Source organism: Dermacentor andersoni, unplaced genomic scaffold, assembly GCF_023375885.2.
Source record: "Dermacentor andersoni unplaced genomic scaffold, qqDerAnde1_hic_scaffold ctg00000039.1, whole genome shotgun sequence".
Taxonomy (NCBI): domain Eukaryota; kingdom Metazoa; phylum Arthropoda; class Arachnida; order Ixodida; family Ixodidae; genus Dermacentor; species Dermacentor andersoni.
The window spans coordinates 3489431-3517422 of record NW_027314752.1 but is presented as its reverse complement, the minus strand read 5'-3'; the positions used below and the strand labels follow the sequence as shown (position 1 = coordinate 3517422).

Genomic DNA, 27992 nt, shown 5'->3' with positions numbered 1-27992 from the left:
GAACATGTTACATACCGAAGTTGAAGTTCGCAAGATTAATAACAAAGTATTCTACTGAAGTAGAGGAGACAGCTATCTCTGGTACTTTATTCCAGCAGGCTGAGAGAATAGACCACTTCTTTCCCACAGTTCAGTCTTTCTCCGCTTTCTGATGTTTACATCACAAAAGTTCTGCCGCTAGGTAGCGCATTCTAAGCTCATGTTGCATCAAAAATAAAATCCTGTAAGTGGACTTTAATACAGGATCGGCATTAACGTTGAACTACTGCACAAAATCAACTGCAATCGAACAAGGGACGCCTCAGGCCAACGTTTCGACAGGTGTAGTGACACTTAACGAATTAGGACGTATTTTCACTAGAAATGCCCCACGCAGGCGAGATAAGTCATGCATCTATCTCTGCCCCCTTCAGACAGCATCCAGGAGGCGCACAACCTGATCAAGGACCTGGAACCCACGGTGCCGCACGAGTACATCCTCAAGGGGGTCGTCAACGCAGCCATCGGACAGGCGCAGGGATCGGTCAGTCGCAGAACGACGCCCTTCTCCCCCCCTCTCCCTTTCTCTTTGTCTCGTGCGCGCGCGCTGGTCTAGTTTGTGTGCGAGTACTTGATTAATACACCAGCGCGTCCGCACAAATGGCGTAGATAGAAACCACCACTCTCAGAAGCTGCGAGCTGGTAACGGATAAATCATTAATAATTCCACAATTAGAGACGGAAAGAGGAAGACGGTGGGGTGAGCAAGTATGTAACATCATTCGACTTATTGCTAAAAAGAGTGAGTTGATGTTAAATGCAGGAAAATTATTAGCTAAAGGAGAGAATTACCGCGTCGTTTTTGTTCACAAGTTTAACAACAATATAGAAGTTGTTCACTGTTTCACCGCCAGATGACTATTTATTTCGCACAAAGAAGTCAGACTTCAAGGTCCACTTTAAACTGCCCGGTTCAAGAACGGAGGTATCGAACTTTACTTAATGTCAATTAAACGCTGATAAATTTGCTCGGAAACAAACTGCCCGACTGTACTGCTATGTAATTCGCCGAATAGATCGATTTACTCGCTCGCTTGCCTGCGCAATCAGCGGGATTGGACCACTAACGGATATTTTTGAGTGCGTCAGTTATTTTGTTGATCTGAGCGTCTCCCCCTCTCGTTAGGCTTGAGACTTACGGTTGGGTAAAAAAATTCGAAATGATGGATTTATTAATATATACTTTTCTACTCTAGTGGGTCACCACGAGAAGTACCTAAATTTCTGCCTCGATACCATCAGAATAGTGCTATATTTGATTTTTGCGTTAGCACTTTATCACCTTTGGTTGTCGCGTTGTCACTGTACTTGCTACAATTACATATTACGAATGGTAAGTCATGCCACATAAAGTGTCCTCAAATTCAAATAGACAAGTGCCGCAGATGCATTTAACCATGTTTATTCTCCGTTGCCCTCTATTTCGTGTTATTGCGCATATGCCATTTTATGTACACCGCGAGATACGGATAACAACGTCCAGCTGCCACGAGCAGTTAGTTTGTTTATTTGTATAGACTTTTTATATGGAAACTCTGGCGATTTGTCAGTGTCCTAAGCGAGGACTATTCTTGCTTCCTACTTCTTTTGCACTTCTTCACTGGCTTTGAAGACGCGGCGCTGCCATGCTTACAGCTACCATTCATTCGGCGAGACGGTTAACTAATGAATGGAATTAGAGGAACAGAATCCGTGCGTAATACGTTCGTTAATTGTTTTTGTATGCAGAGCTGACTTTATTTATGTGATAACCCACAGAAAGAACGTGGAACATATTTTTGCACGCAATACTTTCGTAGCCCATGCACAACACCTGTACGTATGCGAAACGTAAGTTTCCGGGAAATGGTCGGGCCAGTCACTGATGACGGCTAGTGCTGCTGGTTCTACATCAAGCCGTATGTTCTACCTCACCGACCATGTCACAAAAGTTCGCTATGTTGTAGATACTGGTGCGGAAATTTGTGTAATTCCCCCTACTTTTCAAAACGGCAGAAGACATCGCCATGACAGTTCTTTCCTCACTACCGTCAACGGTTCCAACATTAAAACGTACGGCCAGAAATCTGTAATTCTTGACCTAAGTCTGCGACGCCCTTTCCAATGGCTATTTGCCGTCGCTGACGTCTGCGAGCCGATCATCGGCGTTGATTTTCTGTGGAAGTTTAACCTTCTGGTCGACCTTCGCAACTGCCGCCTTCTTGACTCCTTAACAAACCGGTCAGTACAAGGTATCACCACGTCTGCACAAGCTTTGCGTCTCGTACAAGCACACACCCAGCTACCGAAACCATGGTCCACCATCCTGCTGGAATTTCCAGAGCTTTTCGAACCACCCTCGCCAGGTCGTCTAATAGTGCACAACGTCATGCACCACATTGTGACTAAAGGAACACTAGTATACGCCCGACCTCGCCGCTTAGCACCAGACCCTATGAAAATTGCAAAGCAATAATTCGAACACACGCTAGAGTTGGGCATCGTTCGTCCTTCCGCTAGCCCTTGATCATCTGCTTTACACACGGTGCCCAAGAAGACGGGTGTTTGGTGACCGTGTGGTGATTAGCGCGCCTTAAACGAAGTGACGATTCCCGATAGGTACCCTATACCTCACATATACGATTTCACCGCATCGCTTTATGGGTGCTGCATATTTAGCAAGGTGTGTCTAGTAAAAGCCTACCATCAGATTCCTGTCGAGCCTTCCAACGTTCCTGAAACCGAAATCATTGTCGATTTTGGCATGTTTGAATACGTGCGCATGCCATTCGGCCTCCGTAACTACACTCAAGCATTCCAGGGGTTCGTCGATCAACTCCGTGGCTTGACTTGTTGCTTTGTCTATTTAGACGACATTCTTGTATTCAGTCGCTCGGCTGCGGAACATGAATGTGACCTGCGTAAGGCGTTTGAACGCCTCCGTCAGTATGGCCTAGTTGTAAACATCTTGAAGAGTGAGTTTGGCATTGCTTCTCTCGATTTCCTGGGCCATCGAGTAGACGAGCCTGGCATCCAACCTGTCCCATCCCGTGTCCAAGCCATTAAAGATTTTCCACGTCCGCCTTCCGCCAAGCAATTACGGGCATTACTAGGCCTCATTCATTACTATCGCCGTGTCTATCCTCGTTGTGCATCAACTTTGCAGCCTCTGCACATTCTACGTTCTGGCACACCACGAGCTAGCACGCCTATATCGCGGACTAATGCTGCTGAATCTGCTGTTATATCTGCCAAGAACGCCCTTGCTACCACTACTCTACTGGCACGCCCGCAACCAGATGTTCCAATGTCCGTTATTTTAGAGGTTTCTGACAAAGCGGCTGGCGCCGTGTTTCAGCAACTGATTGGCAAGACATGACAGCCTATACCTTTCTTTTGAAGGAAGTTGACACCGCAAGAAACGCGCTACAGCACTTTCGGTCGCGAATTGCTAGGACTCTACCTCGCAGCCGCCACTTCCGTCACAATCTCGAAGGGCGTCAGTTCTTTATTCTCACCGACACCAAACCGCTCATTTATGCTATTACCTCCAACAGCTCCTCGCACGCTCCCCGCGAAATTCGCCAGCCTAAATGTATCTCCGAATTCACTACTGAAAATCGGAACATCAGCGGTGCCGATGATCCCGTCGATGACGCTCTCCGACGTGTTCATATAAGTGCGAGCCAAGTAAACCGTTCGGGCCTTGGCTTCGTCCGCCTCGCTACAGCTCAACGAACAGACTGTGAACTTCAAACACTCCGGACTGTCAAAGATTCTCTGCAGTTCGAAGATATCTTAGTGCCTGGCTGCGACGTCACAGTTATATACTACTGGTGTATGGGTCATCCTCGACCTTACGTTCCACAACAATTTCGGCAAAAAGGTTTTGACGCACTACACTCCTTATTGCCACACAACGTCTGGTCACTTCCCGCTTATCTGTGGCCGCGTGTGAACGCTGACATCCGTTGCTGTGCTCGGGAATGCATACAGTGCCAGCGTGTCAAGGTCAGTCGACGCACTATGAGTGCGCCTGGTCATTCTCCACCACCAGACGTTCGTTTCGGCCACGTTCACATCGATATCGTTAGTTCGCTATCACCGTCCTCGAACCATGATACACATTTGTTTGTATGGAGCGCTTCACATGCTGGCCTGAAGCAATGCCACTCTCTCACATTACTGCAGATTCCGTAGCCCAGGCCACCCTAAATGCCTGAATTTCTCTTTGCGGCATAACACACACCATAACGACAGACAGAGGAAGCAATTTGACTCGTCCCGCTTTCAAGCTTTCTCCCTTCTTCTGGGTGTAACGCACATACGAACGGCAGCTTATCACCAAAGTTCCAATTTCATGGTCGAAAATAACGTTTCCATCGTCAACTAAAAGCAGCACTGCCTGCCCATTACTCCATGATTCCGTTGGCAGAACGCCTGCTTTTGGTTCTACTAGGTCTTCGCACAGCTCTGAAAGCAAAGGCACAGTGTTCGTCAGCAGTACTCGTTTTCTGCACGACACTTCGCGTACCCGGTGAGTTCTTCGCCTCGGAACCGTCATCTGCTGACCTAGAATCCTACGCCGACCACCTTCGCATTACAATGGCCACTGTTATACAACCATCGCTTCGTACCGACCGCATGAATGTTTACATGAGCCCATCTTTACTTCATAGCAGTCAAGTATTTATCCGTCGCGACGCTACTCACCCTCCTTTACAAGCTCATTGCGACGGTCCCTTCAAAGTCCAAAAGCGTGACTCCAAGTTTTTCAAACTTCTTGTCAACGGACGGGAAGAGACAAGTTCCATCGACCTCTTGAAGTCAACTCATCGAGACTCTGGCAGTGCCATTTCCGCAACTGAGAGTGCTCAACGGCAGTGCCTTCATCTCTGGGGGAGGGGGGGGGGGGGTGGCATGTAGTGGACAGTACTCATAGAGGCCCGCGGTGGAAGAAGAGACTGGACTAGCGCCATCAGGCATCAACGCAGACATCAACGCACGTATAAACGTCAACGCCTTCATCTGTTTAATAAATCACAATTCTTTGTAGACATTCTGTTTATACACAAGCATAGCGTGCTTGTAGCACCACTCAAGATTATACCGTGGGGATAATTTCTGAGTTGATAGTATGAACTGTTTTCCGAGGTTTCATGATTGAATTAGGCTCGCTACATACAAGAAATTATTTCCGCTTTGTTCTGCCGCAACAATTTGTGCACTGACAAAGTGAAGAATTAGGAATAATGTAATAGAAGAAATAATGCGGGCAGAAGCGAATTAAAATATTGCTGGCGATGAGGCAAAACTTGCTGCTGTTGACGAGCAGGAGGAAAAAAAGGAAGGAAAGGTACGGAGATCGAGAAGACGCGCGTCTGGTTCGCTACCCTACGCGGGGAAAGGGGAATAATAGATGTTTGTTTCGGTGATACGTGCTAAGCGCTAGTTATAGAACATGTACATTGTGCAATAAGGATACACATACTTTGGTAGTTGAGCATGGTCAGCGCAAATAAACTGCTCATTGTTCGCGAAATCTCTTTTCGTAAGATTTTTGCGAATCTGGTGCCTAGCGTTGCCGATGCATATCATTGTCAAACATGTGTCTTGACGGCACTACCTCAGCAAGATGATAAGTTCAAGTAGAAAATCAACACATTTTCACTGTCTAAAATGACCCGTTACGTGGAGATAAGGCATCCGAGGTGTTACCAAAAAGGGGAAAAACAGCAAACGTTCATCGGAAAAGTCAATGTTTAAAAGAAAGATAGCTGTTTCGTGAACGAAGAAGCTTACAGGAAAAATATGGCTTCTACATTCCTTGGACGACAACCAAAACAGACACGGATTTTTTTTTCAGAATAAAAAAATATAGAACACATCTAACCAGATGCAAATAACACAGGCTGCCATAATTTACAGACAACGTACACGACCAAATATTAATTCCTTGTTATGCATGATTCCAGGGTACTCGAAAGCCACTGCAGAAGTTTGAATTTTCCTCTGTTATTATATTTTCTTGGCGCTAAGTGCGCTGTGACGATGTCACCTTGAGGCGTTCTACATGGTGCGTTTCGGTTTTACTGATTTGGGTGCCGTCGCCTTGGAAATGCGAAATTTTGTGGCCCTCATTTTTATTTCTTAACGAAGTGTAATCCTCGAGGTTCTCCAAAACGAAAAAAAGGGCTACATTGCTCTCAAGCATTGAAGCCTATAACCTTTTTGCAGGAATGGACACCTTTTAATTTTGTATTGATATAGCTTGGAAAAATTTCTCTTATAGCGGGTCAGGTAAGCGTTGTGCTACAAGATCGCTTTGCAAACTATACCAATATAACAAATCACAAACAAATCAAATTTGTTTCCAGGGAGAACTTTTCTTGTCTTTCATTGCATTTGAGTGTACAAAACGAACTGCTTTATTGTTTGAACGTGCAGTCATGGCATTTGTATTTTAGGGCCTGAAAGGGGTCCTGTATGCTTATAGCTACGCACCATAAGTAACTAGAGGATATCGTCAATATTTCAAGAAAGCAAAAAGATGCAGTGGTCCAGTTGGCGTTTTTTACAGAGGAATTTATAGGTTTGTAGAATGTGGAAACAGTGCCACATCACTTCAACGTTTCTTTCTTTCATTCTTAATCGCAGCGGGAGCACTTGAAGATAGCGCAGCAGTTCTTCCAGCTTGTCGGAGGATCGGCCAGCGAATACGGTACGTTAATTCCAGCATGACTGTCGCAGACACGTCAAACACGAAAACGACCCTTTCAAATGTTATCAATAATTCTGTGCTCAGTCTTTGGCTGTCTTGTCTCAATTCACAGTAGCTTAAAATTTTTGACATCCTGTACGTGGTGTCCAAAATCACGGTTTATAGGGTGGCGACCTCTGGATATTTTATGCAGGTCTTAGAGGCTATGCCTTTGTTGTCGGAAGGCACCTGACGCAATTGTGGGAGCCAGAATGACGCGAAAGACATCTGGTTTTGGACACCCCCTATTCAGGATAGCTTGTAAGCTATCTCTGAAACTTTGTATGAATCCGGAAATATGTATTTTCTGGAAACAATGTAACGCATTTATTGTAGACGAAAAACAAAAAAAACATACCGGCCTGGCTGTCCGTCAGCTGAAAAACCTCAAATATTTAGAGTCCTACACTGTCGAAAGTTAATATAGCGATGTGCTAGGGGCCGAAAAAAAATTTCATCATACAACTTACTTCGTTGTAAAAATCGTGCACCCCACCGCTCACAATAGAGCAGGTTAAGGATGCTCAGGAATAGCTAACCTGTATCGAACAAGAATTCAAGCAATACTTACTAAAATAATGCTGAGTAGGCCATAAATATGATCACTTTGGCGCAAACAAGGAAGGACGGGTGGGAATAAGGGGGCGCTCCCCTTCTTCCCTTCCGTCCATTCTTGTTCGCGCCAAAGCGATCATATTTATGGCCTACTCGGCAATATGAACCAACTAGCCCAGCAACATGTACTTCTGAATTAGTGAAATAAGACACCGTTATATGTATGCGCATTTCGTCTCACAGAGTGTGCAAGTGCAGGCGACGTTATTGTGCCGAGTTTCAGGGCATGGCTCCCCGGCGTAACGTGGGAACTACGCAAGGTAAAGCTGCGGATTGTCGAATGCCGCTGTTGCTTCGCTTGCCGTCAATAGAGAGATACGTATAAAATCAAAGGATCGACAGGGAGGTTAGCCAGAGGATATCTTCGGTTGGTTACCCTGCACAGTAGAAGGGGATGCGATGGCTTTTCTTTCGAGGAACCCATACGGGTTTCCTTTGTAACAATTGCTACGAGTCGGTGGATGTGTCATTTTCCCTTAATTGATAAGAGAAAAAGAATTAAAAAAAATAAATAAAAAGAAACGAACAAAAGAATTGTCTCTGCGGGCACTCTCCCACAGTCTGCGACTTTCGCGTCAAAATTCTTTATTGATGCACAGGCTTTTCATAGCTGTTGCCATGGCTGAGATTCGCGCCCTTTCCACCCAGATAGTTTTGAAGACGTCATCGGTCATCAGTTACGATTACATCATCGCGTCATCTCCAAGTGTGACGTATTCGTCAGCCGTCACTATCGCTTCTGTTACAACGAGCAGCGCGCAGGTTGAGAAATTTCTGGCGCTGTGCAGCAGTGCTTAACACTTACTGACATCGGCACACTTGTCAAGTGCGTCGATGGCGCAGCCGTTTGTGCTACCTTAGAGTGCAGCTGAGTGGCGTCTGCGGCGGGCAGTGGCGGCACTATACTACGTGGCGTTCACTGTAATGCAGCAGTTTTGCAGTCGGGGAGGCCTAAATAACTTCGTGGTACAGGCAATTTCGCTGTAGCAAATTCGCTGTGATTGCCTTCGTTGTTAGAGGCATCACAATAAACGCGAAAAATAGGAAATCTGTCGAGGCACAATTATGCGTATACATTATACAGGTCATTTCATATTTAGAGGCGCTCGGTGCAGAGGCGTTCCTCTTTGCCTGTAGCTTTAATGCGTTCAGTGAGAGAGAGAGAGACGCAAATGAGAGAAAGATAGGGAGGTTAACCAGAGTTAAAACCTCCGCTTTGCTACCCTGCACTAGGGGAAGTAAAGACGGAAAGAACAGCGTGACAAAAAATAAAGGCGTGAAAAAAAGTGAAAACAGACAGACTGGGATCATTACAGTCTTTATAATGGGCGACTGCCACGTAAAAAGGTGAACAAAGCCTTGAAACATTCTGTAACAAAGTGTGGCGCCGGCGAATTCAAGCTCCTAAGAGGAGGCTCGCTGCTCGGACAATAGTATAAACAATTGTTTTGTGACTTCTGTGTACTGAAGACTATTTTTGAGGTAGGTGATCATTTTCTGCAACTCGAGAAGTCACGTATGCGGAGAGCTCGTGATTGCGGACCGTGAACAGGGCATACCACCTGTACCATCGCAAGAAGGTATTCTATCACGGTGAATAGACGATGGATGGAAAAAAGGGACAATAACTGACTTGCAGAATAGAAAAGGCATTGAATTATGGTGAGGACGTTTCATTGGTTCTTTGTTGCGAGTAGACACCAGCCAAGTTGAGCAGCCAAACTTTGAAGCACAGCACGTGCAAAACACTACTGTGATAAGGATAATTAATAAGAAACATTTAGTCAAGCGAAATTTTGAACATTACGCAAACAAATATTAGCTAGCTATGTCCTATAGTTAGCTCATGATTGGTAAACACAATAACTATGATACAAAAAAGAAAGGTAGGTGGCAACACGGCATTTAGGTTCGCTCGCTGTCACTCAGTGACGTCACAGTTCTGCAGCCTTAATTCCCGGCTGCTTGATTGTCCACCTATGAAGCCCGATCGCCTTGTAGTAGCCACTAAGCACGTACTTAAGGTGGCAACTGTAAGAAACTGTCCTAAAGCCAGTAGCAATAAGCAAAAGTATTACAATATGCGCGACGTCACAATTAAATTATTGCCATGGCACTGCCGTAAAGTACATTAAACGCTGACTTGATTTTTCCCCGTATTTACTCCTGTTCTCCTACAAAAGAAATTTACATAGAGTCTCTAAAAGGCACTCTACGAAAAGAAAGCAACCTGTTTGTTGTTTCAGTCTAGTAGTGTCTCTTCAGATTCATATCAATGGTCAGACATATCGGCGTTTTGAATCAGCAGCATACTTAGGCGGTATAAACTAGATGTGAGATGCGAATGTGCTTCGCACACGCTGTCCTCAATGCGTAGAATTGGACTTGTCCCTGACTTCCCTTTATTGTTGTGCACCATGGCACGCGTGCTTCTTGCCTTTTGTGCAGACACTATACCTGGTCGTCAGTGCATGGCGTCCTGCTAATTCCTGCTCAAGCAGTTCGACGACTTCCTGCTCTACCTGAACTCCATCAAGGTGCGCCTGCTATCAGCGTACCTGACCAAACGATCGCTTGCACTTGCTGACACCGGCTGCTCTTGCATTGAAGCGAAGCTTTCACTGAGAACACTCCCAGATTTGGCTAACCGTGGTTACTGATGCTCCTGCCTTATTTCCGAATAGATCCACACTGCACGGCGCGCATGCAACGAATCACCCTATATAACCTTCTGTACTACCCCTATATATCTACCGTTGACTGGCCTGTGCTGGAAGTTCACTTTTTCGCACTACATATTCGCCCAAAGGGTGGCACCACCATTCATCACTCAAACAAAGGCGAAGTGCGAGATACTCGTGCTGGGGCTTATCTCTTGCGCATGGTTTCGTCACGAGAGCCGCATTTACATTCTACGTGTCATTGTTGGACGCTCGGTTTGGCAGAGGCAAGTAATACACGTTTTCACAGGTTGAGAACGGAGAGTCGACTGGCTTTATTCAGATGTAAAAGAAGGCTTGGCGGAGTGGCGTTGGTGCCCTTGTCGGACAGCCGCTTCGGTTCGAGCAGGAGGCAATGACCACTACGGCGGGCACAACGAAGTGATGGACGGTTGTTACATCATAATACAAGGATACGGGGCTTGTACACGCTGCTTGCAAAACTCATTATGCCGCCATTGCACGCAAATACTTCAAGCAAAGCTAAAAAGAACAGACAAGTGACACAGCTCTAAAGTTGAAATGTTTACACACGTCTTAAATAAAAATAAATGCCAACGTTCCGATGATATTCACAAAATACAAATGTTCTTGTGGAAGTACAAATGCTGTTCTTTGTCGGCCTGGTCAGCGGAGGTGTAAACGTAACAGAATCTCATCGTGCGAAGATGAACGGTACGGCTGAAGGCTGGTGGTTTCAATGCATATTTTCTCCAGTCTTTTTTCCGACATTTGTTTTCGTCTAGGGTGTGGCGGTAAAGTTAATGAAATGCTTTGTATACATTTGAATATGAAGCATTCTTTGCCTCATTCTAGGCGCTTCGCGGGAGGTCGCTAGGTAGGTCTTTCATGTCACGCCACACTTCGGACCTTTGAAATAAAAAAAAAGAAGCATGACCGACTGTGTAAATCAAACATACGCCTTCGAAAACACCAGTCCAATGCCCTAATCACTAGGCTACGATTCTTGTTGCATGGTATGTATTACATACATCGTTTCATTAATTGCAATAAGCAGGCAACGATAGCACGCATTCGTGCCAGACTCGACTACATCTCTTCAAGACGTCAGGCTCCTGCGCCCCGCGCCACTCCTCGTCTTCTTTTCAATAGTGACGACAGCTCGTGCTTCGGGCGAACTGATAGACTGCGCCATCTCCGCCATCGGCCCATGTTCTTCAGTACTTTCCTCGCAGTACCCAATGCTACGTACAACCTGCGCGACCTTTCACGCCTTCGTGATAAGCCCAGATTGAGTATGTACTGCGTATTTTTCACCGCAGTAGAAATGTCGTCGAGATTCTGAAATAAATCACAAGACATAAACGTAGTTATGTACGAGTGCTTAACATTTACTCGCAGGACACGCCAAAATTCATTTTGCTCTCACGAACGCCTGTTCAGTAGCTATGCAGAACGCAAGAATCGCAACGTATAAATTCGCGTCGAACTCAGTAGAAATCGTGCCGCTGCCGTCACAGGATAGTCGTCAACATGGTCCTCCTCTTGCCGCTGTCATCGCACACACGTACGCTCGCATCACATGCGCGACACTACGAGATACACGCAAACGAGTGGGTTCACCTGGCAAAGCTTCGTGGAACCCTAAACTATTATAGATAGCCAGCTGCCCGCAAAATGCTTCGCCTAACATCGATTCCCACAGTGCGTGACACGACGTTTTTTCTGAAAGGATGCGAAACAAAGGAAATTCCAAGAAAAGCACGGACCTGTAACGGAGCGTGAACATTCAGCAGATAAACCTTGACTATGGACTTGTATTCGATGCGCTTGGGCTCGCGAAGCCTCGGGAACTTTGACAGAATGAGCGCGCGAATGTGGCGAACCAAAAACAAAGGGGCAAGTGTTGGAAGATGGTACTCTCTGTGCTATGTGTGACATGTTTTTACAGCGCAGCTGTTTATGACAAGGCTTCCATGCATGTGTCAACATTGTGGGCCGATCCCGAAGATAGTGCAAAAAGGGTCTAAGAGCAATGGCACATACCCCTCCAGACTCCGGGTAGTGGGCTCCGGGACCTGTAACGCGCTCTTGAACTACCCTTGTCACACGTGAGACACAAAGATGTCCCAGGTACAGATACTACGATCGGACCTTAGCCTAAAAGGCCTGCCCGCGTCAGCCATGTCGACGTTCGCACCGCCCTTGTCGGCGTTCCAAGCGCTTGCGTACCTCCTTTCCTTTCCTTCCGCTCTCCCGTGGTGGTGGTCCTGTCGAAACGTCACGCGTATCTACTTTCCCTCGGCCCCCCGGGGCAGCGGTCCCGTCGCCCAAGCGAATGACAATAAATGTGTGCGGGTACCGTTCGTCCCATGGCCACATACCCGTACAATAAATGAATTCGTACCTCTGTTCGAAATTCTGCGTCAACTTTGTGTCGTGTGCTAAACAGCTTCGCGGGTAATCCACCTTCGCAGAGCGGAATGGCTCATGATGTTTTGTATTTTATTTTGGGCTAGGGTAATTCACTTTTCAAGCTTTTCTGTTAATAACATAATGAACTAATATATTAACTTCTTCCCCAACAATTTCTGCTATTTGGAAGTAGTAGGTATTGGGGTTCTTGAACTTTTCTAAGAAAGTGTGGCCGATGTCAAATATTTATTGTACAAAACTGACTGCAATGCGAGCGATGATTGCGCTAAGCCGCAAGAGGATTGACACAGTAAGGCCTGGCTGCTCGTTTCAGTGCGCTTCGGGTGACCGCCAGTGCTGTTCTTCTGCCGCTGTATTTAGGGACGAGCATGGCTGCGCGAACCTCTTGAATACGCTATCGGCCACCGCCGAGCCATGACTCGGACTGTTTGCCCGGGGACTTCAGTTTAAACGGATGAGTGCCTTCATGTGCACTTTGGAGCTATGCGAGATATCTTCTGCATTATGCTCACATACATACACTTTCGCACTACCTCGCCTACCTGTGCTCCGACTGTCCTCTTAATCGCAGGCATTCTTCGCATCTCAGTTAGTATTTCCGCCGTCTCTACCCTTCCCCACCTTCGCCTCGGCCACGCATCGCTACAGTGCATGCCAGTGTGTTGTCTCTTCTTCGATAATAGCACATTATTAAACAACTCCTTCAAAGCCTAGATAAACATCCGTTGACTGCCTCACTAGTCACCAAGCCCACCGGTCATCCGCTGGTGCCATCTTCATCTCCTTCACCAAACGGATGCGCTTCATCGCGATGTTATGTGACGTGATGTTAGAAATCTAGCCAAGTTCCAAACTCAGCATAGGTGATGTTCATAACCCGACGTGTATGACGTATTTTTGGCTCCAAAAGCCGCTTCCGCAGCATGCAACTAGCAAAAGGGTAGTAGTTAAGACCCACATATAAAATCCCCACTACGCAACACTATGGGGCGTCAACTTGGACGCCACATGTTGCTTAGCGCACTAAACCTTATCGCACGTGGCTCCTGTTTCACCGCCCCGTTTCTGGCCGACGCTCACTTCCCGCAGTAATATTTGAAATAAGGCAAATGCTTTCACATAGGATGGATGGCTGGATGGATTGATGCTATGAGCGTCCCCTTTGGAACGGGGTGGTGGGTTGCGCCACCAAGACCCCAATTTAATTGCCCTCCTGGTGGTTAATTGTTCGGTGTGCGCGTAATTGCACGTACGTGAATGTTTTATTCCCGTGATAATTATACGCCCGCTCGAAGTGGATTCACGTGGTCGACGCTACCATCGTGCTGTCCCGATCTGTATACGCAGAAGATATCCAGAGACTCTGACTGCGTTGGACTGCAAAAGAACGACAGAGCGGAGAGGGTGCATCGTCACTCTACGCTCAATCGGCTCGGTGATGGAGTCAGAGAAGTGTTCTGCCTTGGGTTGCGGCATGAGCGTTGGGCGCCTGCACGCTATAAGCACACTAGCGTTCCCGCTGAACTGCTGCAAGAGTACATGTTGTTAGGCTCCGACCTAATGACGTAAAGCATACGTAGTACAAGGGCGCAACCACAAAGAAGACACAAAGAAACACGTCACATGCGCTACTAACAACTTTATTGAAAAAGCAGTGAGAACACAAATAAATACCTTTTTTTTGTCCAGTGTGCGGAAGCACAAGCTATGGCGAACGGAGTACAGAGGGCATTTTATCAAGTAGTATTTAAAGAAAACTATACTCCGCGTTCTACAACACAACAGAAGTCTGGCTCACTCACCCGTTACTTGTTTATTTTATCTGAAGCGTTTCTAGAAGTTGGTACCACTTTGACTTTGCTTTTTTACCCAGAATGATTGCATCATGAAATCTCGGCTGACAAGCGCATGATTCAGAATGCGCTGAAAGATGCGCAGCCAAGCAATTCTTGTTTATTAGCGCGCTCTCTTAGGGAGCATGCTCCGTCTTCTTTGTGGTTGTGTCCTGTTCTGTCTCATTTGTGTTGTGAAATCAATCAATCAATCAATCAATCAATCAATCAATCAATCAATCAATCAATCAATCAATCAATTTTATTTACCAGAAACAAAAGGAACTGGAGGGACACCTGGGCAAAAAGCTTTCGGAGCAGTTTGACGGAGGCCCAGGGTCCCTTACATGGTAGTAGCACTCGCATGATATATACGCTGAAGTCTTTATACACAACAAACATTACACATCGCACGTATGCATGAAAATGACATTTTACACTTGAATGCAACATACTAAAGTGTCACTATAAAGAAAGAAAGTAGTCACGCAAAAACATTTTTCTTTAGTGTAGCTGTGTGCTTATATTTGTTTAGTACAGTCGGTATATTATGTGTTAACGACTGTAGGCTGTAATTATTTCGAAACCATGGTACGTTCCCCGCCTCGGGGTTTCGTGTATTATTTTTCGTGTGAGTGCAGAGTTCTAGCTGAGCAAGGGATGTAAAATAATTCTTAACATATTCGGATGAGAAGTTAATCATGTCTAGTAATCTATGTTCGTATAATTTATCTACGCTGTTTAGCCTGTATTTGAGAAATATATCATCTTTTGGTGAAAGCCGATTAACGTTCTTTGTATACCGAACGATTTTCTTTTGAAGTATTACCAGCTTTTGCAAGTTCGATTTGGATGTTGTAGCCCAGACAAGGCAAGAGTAATTTATATACGATAAGAAGAGACCAAACTCCCCGCAGGGGCGTCTGCGGAAGCAGGCGTTTGGTGTGTTGCGACACCACGTACCCGAGCACACGAGGGTTGGACCCTCCCGCGTGTAGCCGTGCGCGGCTTAGCCGTGTCCGGGGAAAAGGGGATCCTGGGGGTTGAGCCAATGCCGGGTGTTTGGACCTTTATGGCCCCTCGGCGGCGGCAACACACCCCTTTGGCCTCGGCTTCACGCAGACGGCACCCCCGGACTGACCCACCCGGGGGAAATCGGTAGTTGCCTTTTCCTGTCTCTCTCTCCCTCCAGCCTTCGTCTTTCTCTTACTTTCCACCTTTCCTGTCTTCTCCTAGCTTCCGTTTACTTCCAATTTTTCCAGGCAGCAAGGGTTAACCTTGTGTGAATAACCAACCTAGGTTATCTCGTATTTGGTTATAGTGAAAACGTACAGCTGGCGTTTGCAGGACCTGTTTTTACAGTCCCTGTAACGTCCCCTTGTAGGGCTCCACGGTGGGTGGTTGGCGTTATCGCCGAAAATTACATTTTTCTATGGCAAGTTCCTTTCCTCCAATTCCTGATCGCCCTCAAAAAAGAGGGCGCACCGAAGATGTATTCCAGTTCTTTGGCCGTCAAAGACCGAACTTCCCACGGTACCATGTCATCCACTCTGAAAAATCCGATAAACAAGTACGAAATATCTCCCCTTTTCTAGTTTCCAAGTCCTTAACTGATGTCCTTGGTCCAGGCTACAAAGTATCAAGGCTGGCAAGTGGCGATCTCCTGTTAGAACTACATGACCAGAAACAATACGAAAAGTTGCCCAGTCTAGTGTCATTTGGGGATGTTCCATTGACAGTAACTCCTCACCGCACTCTGAACACCACCCGCGGCGTTGTGTCTGATGACGATTTGCTCCAGCTGACAGAAGCTGCGCTCTTGGAGGGCTTCAGTGAGCAGAACGTTGTCAATGTCAGAAGAATTAAGATCAGAAGGGATGGTAAAGAAATTCAAACGAAGCACCTAATACTCACATTCGGTTCAAGTATTCTGCCCGAGTCTGTAGAGGCCGGGTACATCAAGCTCCGTGTCAGACCATATGTACCGAATCCCGTAAGTTGTTTTAAATGCCAGCGTTTCGGCCGCAGCTCGCAGAGCTGCCGAGGCCGCCAAACATGTGCGAAATGTAGTGCCCTTGAACACGCCACTGAAGCATGTAATAACTCTCTCCACTGTGTAAACAGTGACGGGGATCACGCCGCGTACTCGCGGTCGTGCCCCTCATGGAAAAAGGAAAAAGAAATTGTAACTATAAAAGTAAAAGACAATATTTCGTTCAAAGAGGCACGAAGGCGGGTATCATACCTGCCCAAGAAAAACTTTGCCGATGTGGCGCGTCAGGGGGCAGCGTCACAACGGCCTCCGGCGGCTGTCCGACCCTCAAGCAGGGAGTCGGCAGTTACGCCATCTGCCCCCGCGGCGGTTGCAGCTAGCGCTGCTCCGTCAACCGAGGAGAAGGGATCATCGACCCTGAAGGTGGGCGCAGCCGAGGCTGCCTCAACCTCCCAGGTACCTTCCAGCGCTGGAAACGGCCGGCGCAGCCAAATCCCCCAGGGAACCCCATCGACCTCCGGGCTGGTGGGCGCAGGGGTCTTGCCCTCCAAGGCGGGACTCTCCCTGGTAACTTCTCGCTCGCAAGAGCAGGTGTCCGGCCCCTCACAAGAGGCAATGGACACTACACCTATCCTCCAGGGGCGTCAAGCGCCTAAGGAGCGGCGAGGTTCATTTGAACGCTCCAGAAAGGGCAAGACCCCGATTACAGGGCCTCGAAAGAGCTCTGTAATCTAATCTCTGAAGTCTCTGTAAATAATAGTTCTGTTTCCGTACACACAGCACCTATTTACTCCAAATATGGATACACAGATAATACAATGGAACGTCAGAGGTCTTCTTAGAAACCTTGATGATGTGCAGGAACTCATCCACAGATACAATCCAAAAGTGCTGTGTCTACAGGGAACACACCTAAAATCTAAACATACAAACTTTCTCCGACAGTACATAACTTATCGCAAAGATCGCGATGATGCTGTCGCATCATCGGGCGGTGTCGCCATTGTTATCCATAAGAGCATAGCGTGTCAACGTTTACAGCTACAAACGCCTCTCGAAGCAGTGGCGGTTCGAGCTGTCCTCCTAAACAAACTCATCACCATTAGCTCTCTTTACATACCCCCACATTACAAATTAACGAAACATGAATTTCAATCCTATATAGATCAATTGCCAGAACCTTATGTTGTTCTTGGCGATTTCAATGCGCATAGACCTTGTGGGGAGACTCTCGCATCGATGCGCGAGGTCGTCTCGTTGAACAGTTCCTTTTTTCTTCTGGAGCGTGCCTTCTAAATAAGAAAGAACCCACATACTACTCTCTTGCAAACAGATCCTTTTCGTCAGTAGATCTTAGTATAGTTTCCGCGTCTATACTGCCTGAACTCAAATGGGAAGTTACGAGCAATCCTTACGGGAGCGATCACTTCCCCGTACTGCTAAGAACATCTAAAGAAAATGAATTTCCCCCACAAGTTCCTAGGTGGAAGATAGATACAGCCGACTGGGAGAAATTTCGAAAGAATCTCATGGGCTGATATGTCTTCTCTAGAAATCGATGCCGCTGTGGAGTATTTTACAGCGTTCATAATAGATGCCGCATCTAAATGCATATCTGAAGGAAGTGGTTTGGCATGCAGACGGCGTGTCCCGTGGTGGAACGACGAATGTAGGATTGCTCGTAAGAAACAGAACAAAGCGTGGGGGTTGCTACGCGCTTCCCCCACTGCAGAGAATCTTATCAACTTTAAGAAAGTAAAATCTCAAGGCAGGAGAACCCGCAGGCAGGCCAGAAGAGAAAGTTGGCAGAACTTTTCATCAAGTATTAACACGTTTACAGATGAGGCGAAAGTCTGGAACCGCGTAAATAGAATTAGAGGGCGGCAAACATATTCACTCCCTCTAGTAAATACACAGGGCGATACACTGAAAGATCAGGCCGACTCACTGGGGGAACACTTTGAGAGTGTATCAAGCTCAAATCATTATTCACAATCCTTCCTAAAATATAAACAAATAGAAGAATGCAAGCCACTCATCAATAAATGCCGACAGAATGAAACGTACAATTGCCCTTTTAGTGCTGCCGAGTTGAAAGCTGCCTTGAGCGCATGCAAGACCTCTGCACCGGGATACGATAGAATCATGTATGAAATGCTCAAAAACTTACACAATGACACGCAAGTAACACTACTTACACTCTTCAACACTATCTGGGACGCAGGGTACCTTCCAACGGCATGGAAAGAAGCCATTGTGGTCCCTGTTTTGAAACAAGGCAAAGACCCTTCTTCAGTGGCAAGTTACCGCCCGATAGCCCTCACAAGCTGCATGTGTAAGGTATTTGAAAAAATGATAAATCGGCGACTCATCCATTTCCTTGAACAAAACAAAATGCTTGATCCCTTTCAGTGTGGCTTCCGAGAAGGGCGCTGCACAACCGACCATCTTGTACGTATCGAAGGACATATTCGTGACGCGTTTGTACACAAACAGTTCTTCTTATCGATATTCCTCGACATGGAGAAGGCGTACGATACGACCTGGCGCTACGGAATCTTGAGAGATTTGTCAGAAATGGGCATTCATGGTAATATGCTAAACGTAATAGAAAGCTACTTGTCCAATCGTACTTTCCGGGTGAAAGTAGGCAATGTGCTGTCACGTCCTTTTGCACAAGAAACCGGTGTACCCCAGGGTGGCGTGCTCAGTTGCACATTCTTTATTGTTAAGATGACAACACTTCGTGCTTCCTTACCACCGGCCATTTTGTATTCCGTCTATGTGGACGACATTCAAATAGGTTTCAAATCCTGTAACCTCGCAATGTGCGAGAGACAGGTACAGCATGGTTTGAACAAGGTGTCAGGGTGGGCAGAGAAAAATGGATTTAAAATCAATCCTCATAAGAGTTCTTGTGTTTTGTTTACAAGGAAGAGAGGCCTGGTTCCGGATCCCTGCTTAGAAGTGTGTCGACAACAGATACCTGTAAACAAAGAACACAAATTTCTAGGTCTCATACTTGACTACAGACTCACTTTCGCCCCCCACATTAAACATCTTAAAGAAAAATGTCTGAAAACAATGAACATAATGAAACTTCTATCCCAGACTACGTGGGGTAGTGACAGGAAGTGTTTAATGAATCTATATAAAAGTCTCATTCGATCGCGACTAGACTATGGTGCCGTCATTTATCACTCTGCCGCCCCGAGCGCACTAAAGATGCTAGACCCTGTTCACCATCTGGGTATCCTTTTAGCCACTGGAGCTTTCAGAACGAGTCCCGTACAAAGTTGATATGCAGAATCGAATGAGTGGTCACTTCATATCCAGAGGACATACATCAGCCAAACATATTTTTTAAAGTCCACTCTAATCCTGAACATCTCTGTTTTAACGCCATTAATGATATGACATATGCTACACTATTTTGTAATCGTCCTTCCGTAAGACAACCTTTCTCGTTGCGTGTGAGGGAGCTTAGTCATGAAATGCATGTTCCACTCCTCGAACTTCGCCTAATGCATCAAGCCAAGCTGCTACCTCCTTGGGAGTGGCAGTTGATACAATGCGATACATCTTTCATGGAAGTTACAAAAAACGCTCCAGAGATTGAAATCCAGATGCATTTCCGGGAACTCCAGCACAAACACTCCTGCACAGAGTTCTACACAGACGCATCGAAGTAACACGACGGGGTGTCCTACGCAGCCGTCGGGCCATCCTTCTCGGAAACCGATGTACTGCATGCGGAGACTAGTATCTTTACGGCTGAGGCCTACGCACTACTGTCGGCTGTGAAGCATATCAGGAAATCAAAACTCCAGAAAGCAGTCATATATACGGATTCCCTTAGTGTTGTGAAGGCCTTGATGGCATTCTCTAACCACAAAAATCCGGTAATTAACGAACTTTTTTCTGCTTTGTGTAAAGCGTATATAGGTAATCAGCATATCATCATATGCTGGGTGCCATGTCATAGGGGCATCAAAGGTAACGTTCTTGCGAACCACATGGCCACGTCAGTTGCATCGCATTCTGCTAATCCCACCGCTGCAGTTCCTGTCACAGACCTGAAGCCCCTCTTACGGAGGAAACTACGGAACCAGTGGCAACGGCTATGGGACGCGGAAACAAATAATAAGCTCCACGTGATAAAGCCACAGTTAGGATTCTGGCCTTCCGTAACAAAATCACGCCGGACAGATGTCCTATTCTGTCGTCTAAGAATAGGACACACATTTGGCACACATAACTTTCTACTCACCGGAAACGAGCCTCCCACCTGTGGTAGATGCGGGGAGAGGCTCACCGTCCTCCACGTCCTTCTGGAGTGTCGGAAAGCCGAATCTGAAAGAAAGAAACATTTTCCCTTAGCATACCGCCAGCACATCCCCCTTCATCCAGTAATGTTACTAGGCCCAGAACCGCTGTTTGACTCCAGCGCAGTCCTGGGCTTCCTGAAAGATGTTGTATTACATGTTATTAGCCCCACACACTCGTAGCGTCTCCTCTGTTTAGAGGATGCCGCTGTGATATCTTTTTCATATAGCACATGCCTCTAGGCCCTTGTGTTTCAAGGGCTCTGGCGAGGCAGTGGTGCTCCAGGTAATTTCACCATCTAATATATTTTCTGTATTGCATCACTCTTTCACGATGGATTTTATTACACATAGAACACGTCATTTGTCATCGACATAATCTTATTACATATAGATTTTACGTACTCTAGAGCGACTATTTTTAAGGCCCCTACACAGCCACTTTACATTAACCCCATAGAACTAATAATTACATTGCGAACTTATCAACACTGCCTTGGCGCTCTTTGGCCACACTTGGCCCTTGCGCCAATAAACACTACATATCATCAAGAAGAGACCATAGTATATTTGAAGTTTTGCTCTCGTTAGTAGAAATGTGCGGCAGCATGCCATAGCACCGATAACCGCAGACAGTTTGGCGCAGAGATGTTTGATATGGGCATCCCAACGTAAAATCAAAGAAAAGTATACTCCAAGAATTTTAAATTCTTCAACCAGTTCAATGCGTTGGCTCTGAAAATGAATAGCATGATTAATGTGAAGTGGTTTATTTTTTGCGTGAAATATTAGAACTTTCCTTTTCTTTGAATGGACTCAATACCTTGGTATTACTTTGGCCTGTATCTTTGTCTATGGTTCTGTGTCCTAACGCATCGCACGTGGATATCTGCGAGCGCTTCTACATTGTCATTAAATGTGCTTATCTGCTTCGTGCGCGCACTGGTACTAGTGTAACGGAGAGCAAACGTCAAGAGCTAACGTTATCCATATTATTTTTTTGCACGCTAGCAGACGCCGACGGTTTCTCGTGCGTCTCCTCTCATGCACCATCGTCGTTTGACGGCTGCAACACCACTCGCGACAATCCTCAACGTGCCAGCGTTGTGAGACGCCTGGTCGCTACCAGGGCGCTGTCTCTTCTGCCCAGGAGCACTTCCCTTGCGTGCAGCGTCACGCTTACGTGTCTCACACGCGACTTGTTTAGAACGCCGTCCCAGGAGTCCACTCGCAGTGCTTAACCGTGCTATCGCTTTCAATTATTTGCCCTTTTTGCATTCCATCTGGATTATATCACTACTGAAATACAGCAGATGCAGCTTAGAAATACAACCCACGACTTCAGCGGGGGAAACCCCACTGCCGCTGATCCAGCGCAGCAAGATATGGCTTATTGTAGTTTCTCGGGCGGGCCGGCCCTATTATAGGGGGTGAATTGACGGTAGAATGTGAGAGATGAAGTGCACTGACGCTCGGGCGAGATATTTGTTGCCATTTGCTAAAACTGAAAGCAACGTCCATTAGCATTGTTTTTGCATTGCGATAAATGTGATATAATCATCGGCACGCCGGAGCCAGAAAAAAGTGTAGTCGTTGAACAGTTTTATTACATTAGCGCTTTCGCAGCAAGTGGCATCGTATTTGGTCGTGGTATACAACAAGACCGGTACGATGTAAGGATATCTCTTGCTGGATATTCCATATCATGCACCACTCACCGATCCCGGTGATGAAGTACGCGAAGTGCCACTTTCATCACTGATGAAGCGTGAAAAGGCGAAAATAAGAATTGTGATAAAATGTTTACGCTGTCCCGGTCCTACAGTGTCCGTATTACCAGGGTCACTCAATACCTTGGTATTACTTTGACCTCTATCTCTGTCTGTAGTTCTGTGGCCTAACGCATCGCAAATAATACCTGCGAGCACTTCTACATGGTCGAACGTTCGACAAAAAACTCCACAAAAAATTCGAGAAAAAACTTCTGCATGAAAGCTTATCTCAGTATGCTTATCCAACTGGGCTTTCTTTCTTGATTGTGATTTTTCAGAGTTACTTCTACAACGACGACACATTCAACTTCAACTATGCCCAGGCAAAGGCCGCTACGCGAAATTTCAAGGAGGCCGAAGAGGTAAGTCGTTGTTCAACACGCTGAAAAAGGAAAACGTATAGACCCACTGCAATTTGCCGACAAAGTGACGCTGTCTTTAGCGATATAGCTAAAGAGAAAGAAACATATAGAGCCACTGTAAATTCACCAACAAAGGGGGCGCTAGCGTCTTTAGCGATATAGCTGGTGAGTTCGCACCGATGCCGTGGCGCTGTGTAGCCGACATCGCGGCGAGGCGTCTGCTACAGTTAAGTGCGGCGATCGCGTTTTGTTTGCGAATTTGCTTTTACCTACGACGCAGAACGCATAGCAGGTTAGCGTAAAACCTAGTGGTTTCGAAATGCGCATAATTTTTTTATTGGCACGCTTCCTGAAATCAGAGAATCTGGAGAAAAGAAGGAAAAGCAACGGCAACAACGAAGAAGCTGCTTTCACGAGTATAGGCTAAAGCTAATAAAACAAAACGCCTGGAGCACGCTTCGGGCGATAAGATTTTCGAATATTCTTAATCAGCATCACATCCGAGTACAACAGTCCACAAGTCGTTTCCTTCATCAGTCTTTGGGCAGGGCACACCGAAACAGCGTCCGTCAGCGGTGCCAGCGGGATGGCTGCACTCCGCTACGCCTCTCTGCTCGCGACAGAAAGCGAAGAACCACGTGATGGGCGCAGGACACGCTTTGCTCACTGCCGCTTTTCTTATTTTTCGCTTATCGAAAAGCACACGAAGTGTGATGCGAAGGGAAAGAGGTGCCTCTGCACCAACGAACTTTTTTTTGTGTGTTGCCACACTATGGCGACAGTGAAAGTGAAGGTCAGAGCCAAGTCAGGTCGCTTTCAACGCCTCGTTCTATAATGAGAGACGCCAGACGGTTGAGACGTTTGAAGTAGTTTGAAGTGCTTGGAATTCTCTGCACAGTAATAGCGCGAATAATTTGAGCCACGGAACATCTGGTCCAACAAACTCCCAGGGAAGTCCGCGTCGAGTGTATGATTTGCTATCGGCAACCTGAACGGTTGAGCGTGTAAATACGACGAAGCTATAGTATACATACGACACCAAAAGAGGACAAACAAGGTGAGCAGTTACCGCTTGTGGGTATTTTTTGACCGTGCATCCTTGCTCTTCTAACAAATCGAAGACGTGCGAAATGGCCCAGGAGTACGCTGAGTTTCTGTCGAATGGGGACGAATGAATCATTGTCGTCAGACAGCTACCCGGCACCTTTATAAGTGTTTGTACGTCTACATTCGGTGTTGTTTCTCGTGGGGAATATGTGCGCGGTTTCAACAGTTTATCAGCAGTGCAAGAACGAGCGTCTCTATAGCTTTGCCTATTCAGTGCGTTCCTTTCTTTTTTTACATCTTGCATTTTCTCATCGTTGAGTACCGCATGCTTGCCGTGCCAAGATCATTGAATTCCCTTTGCTGATATTTTTCTGTTACCACTTAGCCACTACGTTTTCATTGCTTTATCTTAAGTAGTCTTCATGTACTGTGTCGACACCTTGCTTGGGAGTTGTGTAGTGTTCATTCTCAGCAAAAAAAAAAAATCTACGTATGTGTCGGCAGTGTACAAGCTTCACACCTTTTTCAGTGACATGACGTAGATTTTGTTTTGAAAAAAAAAAGGTTTGTAAAGGGGGTTTATTCTGGTCGTAGAGAAGCAGCGACCAACGCGGCAACAGCAGGTAGGGCGCAGCCAGCGAGCGAACAGGGTACGAGCCACGCGATGGCAATGAGGCTTTTCAGCCTGCCGATCTTCTTCGTCACAATCACCCCCGGAATTGAAGAGTAGCCATCCTGGCGACCTAGGAAGAGGTGGGCGGATCGTAGTACGGCTTCAGCCGGTCAATGTGTACAGTCTCTCGCCCTCGTCGACGGAGATCGGGAGATGGCGATACGGGTTCGACCACGTAGTTCACTGGTGATGTTTGTGCAACCACGCGGTAGGGCCCGTGGTACTTCGGGAGGAGCTTGGACGAAAGGCCAGGAGCAGCAACAGGTGGGACCCAAAGCCACACGAGTGAGTCGACGGGGAAGGGGTGAGGGGGAGGATTGAGGTCATGGCGCTCTTTTTGGCGGCACTGTTGAGCAGACGTCAAAGAACGGGCCAGTTGTCGGCATTTCTCGGCGTGCTGAGCAATCGCAGAAACAGGTGAGCATTCAGCAGGGTCCGGCCGGTACGGGAGAATAGTATCAATGGTGCTGAAGGGATGGGGGCCGTAAAGCAGGAAGAATGGCGAGAATCTAGTAGTGGCTTGAGTGGCAGTGTTATATGCGTAAGTGACGAACGGAAGTACAAGATCCCAGTTGGAGTGGTCAGATGCAACATACATTGATAGCATGTCACCAAGAGTTCTGTTGAATCGTTCTGTTAAGCCATTGGTCTGTGGATGATAAGCAGTAGAAGTGCGGTGAATAATTTGGCATTCAGATAGGAGTGACTGCAGGACGTCTGAGAGGAAGACGCGGCCCCGATCGCTCAGCAGTTCGCGAGGGGCGCCATGGCGGAGAACGAAGTTGTTTAGTATGAACGAGGCGATGTCTTTTGCTGATGCAGCAGGCATGGCGGCGGTTTCGGCATACCGTGTCAGATGATCTACGGCCACAACAATCCATCGGTTGCCAGCGCCAGTAGATGGAAGAGGCCCGTATATATCAATGCCGACGCGGTCGAATGGTTGAGCTGGGCAGGGAAGTGGTTGGAGAGGTGCGGTGGAGAGATGCGGGACACATTTGCGTCGCTGGCAGGCAATGCAGGAGCGCACGTATTTATGGACGAAGGTGTACATCCCTCGCCAATAATATCGTAGGCGAAGCCGTGTGTAAGTTTTTGACACTCCGCCGTGACCACACTGCGGGTCAAAATGAAAAGCGGAGCATAAATCTTGTCGTAGGTGGCGAGGCACTACTAAGAGCCATTTGCGGCCGTCATTTTGGTAGTTGCGGCGGTATAAAAGTCCGTCGCGGATTGTGAAATGCTGCGCCTGTCAGCGTAACGCTCGAGATGCCGAAGTTGCCGGAGGATTTGATAAAAAGTCGAATATCATGACGATCCATGGGTCTTTTTGTTGCTCCGATGCCATGTCCAGGATGTCAAGTGGTGAGATGTCATGTCTATAAGTAGAAGTGCTGCTGTCTGAAGTAACTGGGGAGCGCGAGAGGGCATCGGCGTCAGAGTGTTTGCGTCCAGAACGATAGACGACTCGGATATCGTATTCCTGGATTCGGAGGGCCCACCGAGCGAGGCGGCCCGATGGGTCTTTTAGGTTGGACAACCAGCAAAGAGCGTGATGATCCGTCACCACGTCAAAGCGTCGACCGTAGAGATACGGACGAAATTTTTCAAGAGCCCATACGATAGCCAAGCACTCCTTTTCTGTTACTGAGTAATTGGCCTCAGGTTTCGTGAGGCCACGACTAGCATAGGCGACTACGTATTCGGCATTAGTGTTCTTGCGTTGTGCGAGCACGGCACCAAGGCCGACACCACTGGCGTCTGTGTGAGGTTCTGTAGGTGCGCTTGGATCAAAATGGCGCAAGACTGGCGGAGACGTGAGGAGGTGACGAAGAGTCGTAAAGGCATCATCAGAGGCTTCCGACCAACCAGAAAGTTCATTGTCGCCTTGAAGAAGTTGGTTAAGTGGTGCGATCACTGTAGCGAAATTGCGAACGAAACGTCGAAAATAGGAGCATAGGCCAATGAAGCTGCGCAGTGCTTTCAAATTAGTGGGCTTCGGAAATTCGGATACGGCGCGAAGTTTATCAGGATCAGGAAGAATGCCTTCTTTGGAGACAACGTGGCCTAATATAGTCAGTTTTCGAGCTGCAAATCGGCACTTTCTTAAGTTAAGCTGGAGACCAGCATTCCGGAGACAGGTCAAAACTTGATGTAAACGCGGAAGATGGGTCAGAAAATCAGGAGAAAAGACGACAACGTCGTCGAGGTAGCAGAGGCACGTATTCCACTTTAGGCCACGTAGGATGCCGTCCATCATGCGTTCGAAGGTGGCGGCTGCATTGTACAGACCGAACGGCATCACAGTGAATTCATACAAGCCATCTGGTGTTACAAATGAGGTTTTAGAACAGTCAGCGTCCGCCATGGGCACCTGCCAGTAGCCAGAGCGGAGATCTAAGGAGGAAAGAACTCCGCTCCTTGCAAACAGTCAAGTGCGTCGTCAATACGTGGCAACGGGTATACATCCTTTCGGGTAATCTTGTTAAGCCTTCGATAGTCGACGCAAAATCGTATGGAGCCGTCTTTCTTTTTAACTAGGACGACTGGGGATGCCCAAGTACTACTAGAAGGCTGGATGACACCGCGATTGAGCATATCGTTCACCTGGTCATTGATAACTTGTCTTTCAGTCGCCGATACTCGGTAGGGACGCTGTCGAATTGGTGCGTGGCTCCCAGTGTCGATAGTGTGCGAAACAGTCGTTGTGCGGCCGAGTGATGTTGCTTGGCAATCAAAGGAGGAAGAGAAGCCTTGGAGCAAGCGAAGAAGTTCGTCGCGCTGCGTCGTCGTAAGGGCACTGGCAATAGCTGGCGTAAAAAAACCCGGTAGGGACAGTGGACGCGATTCCTCGAGAGCAGCAATATAAGTGGAGTCGTCCATCGTGTCAAATATTGAAGATGAAGGCAGTGGCTCTGCTCTGCCAAGGCTTTCACGGCGGCGTAAAATAATTGGTTCAGCCGATGGGTTGGAGACGCACATGAGAGAGGCGCCAGCTTTGAACTCGAGGACGACGAACGGCAGTGGTAGTGAACGGCGGTGAACTAAGAGCTCAGACGGAGCGAAGAGTACTGTGCCGTCATCTACATAGTCACAAGAGATACTGACAAGGGTGGAAGAGCAGGCCGGTATAATGGTGTCTTCTGAAACAGAGATTTTGCGGCAATGGTCCTCATGGTCAGTGATAATATCAGTCGAAAACTGAAACAGCTCGATTTCGACGCGGGCGCAGTCAATGATCGCATGATGTGTGGAGAGAAAGTCCCAGCCTAATATGACATCGTGTGAACATGATGGCAACACGACGAATTCTATGATATAGAGGACGTCCTGAATGACGACACGAGCAGTGCAGGCGCCGGATGGCTCGACGTGCTGCGCGTTGGAAGTTCGAAGGGACAGTCCAGAAAGCGGTGTCGTCACTTTTCCGATCTTGCGGCAAATACGGGCATCTATCGCTGAAAGTGCAGCGCCGGTG

General features: G+C 47.1%; 1 pseudogene; it reads left to right on the top strand.

Annotated features, from left to right (window-relative positions):
• The window catches only part of LOC126528238 (intraflagellar transport protein 56-like), an 89871-nt pseudogene that overhangs the window by 38840 nt on the left and 23039 nt on the right, over positions 1-27992 (top strand).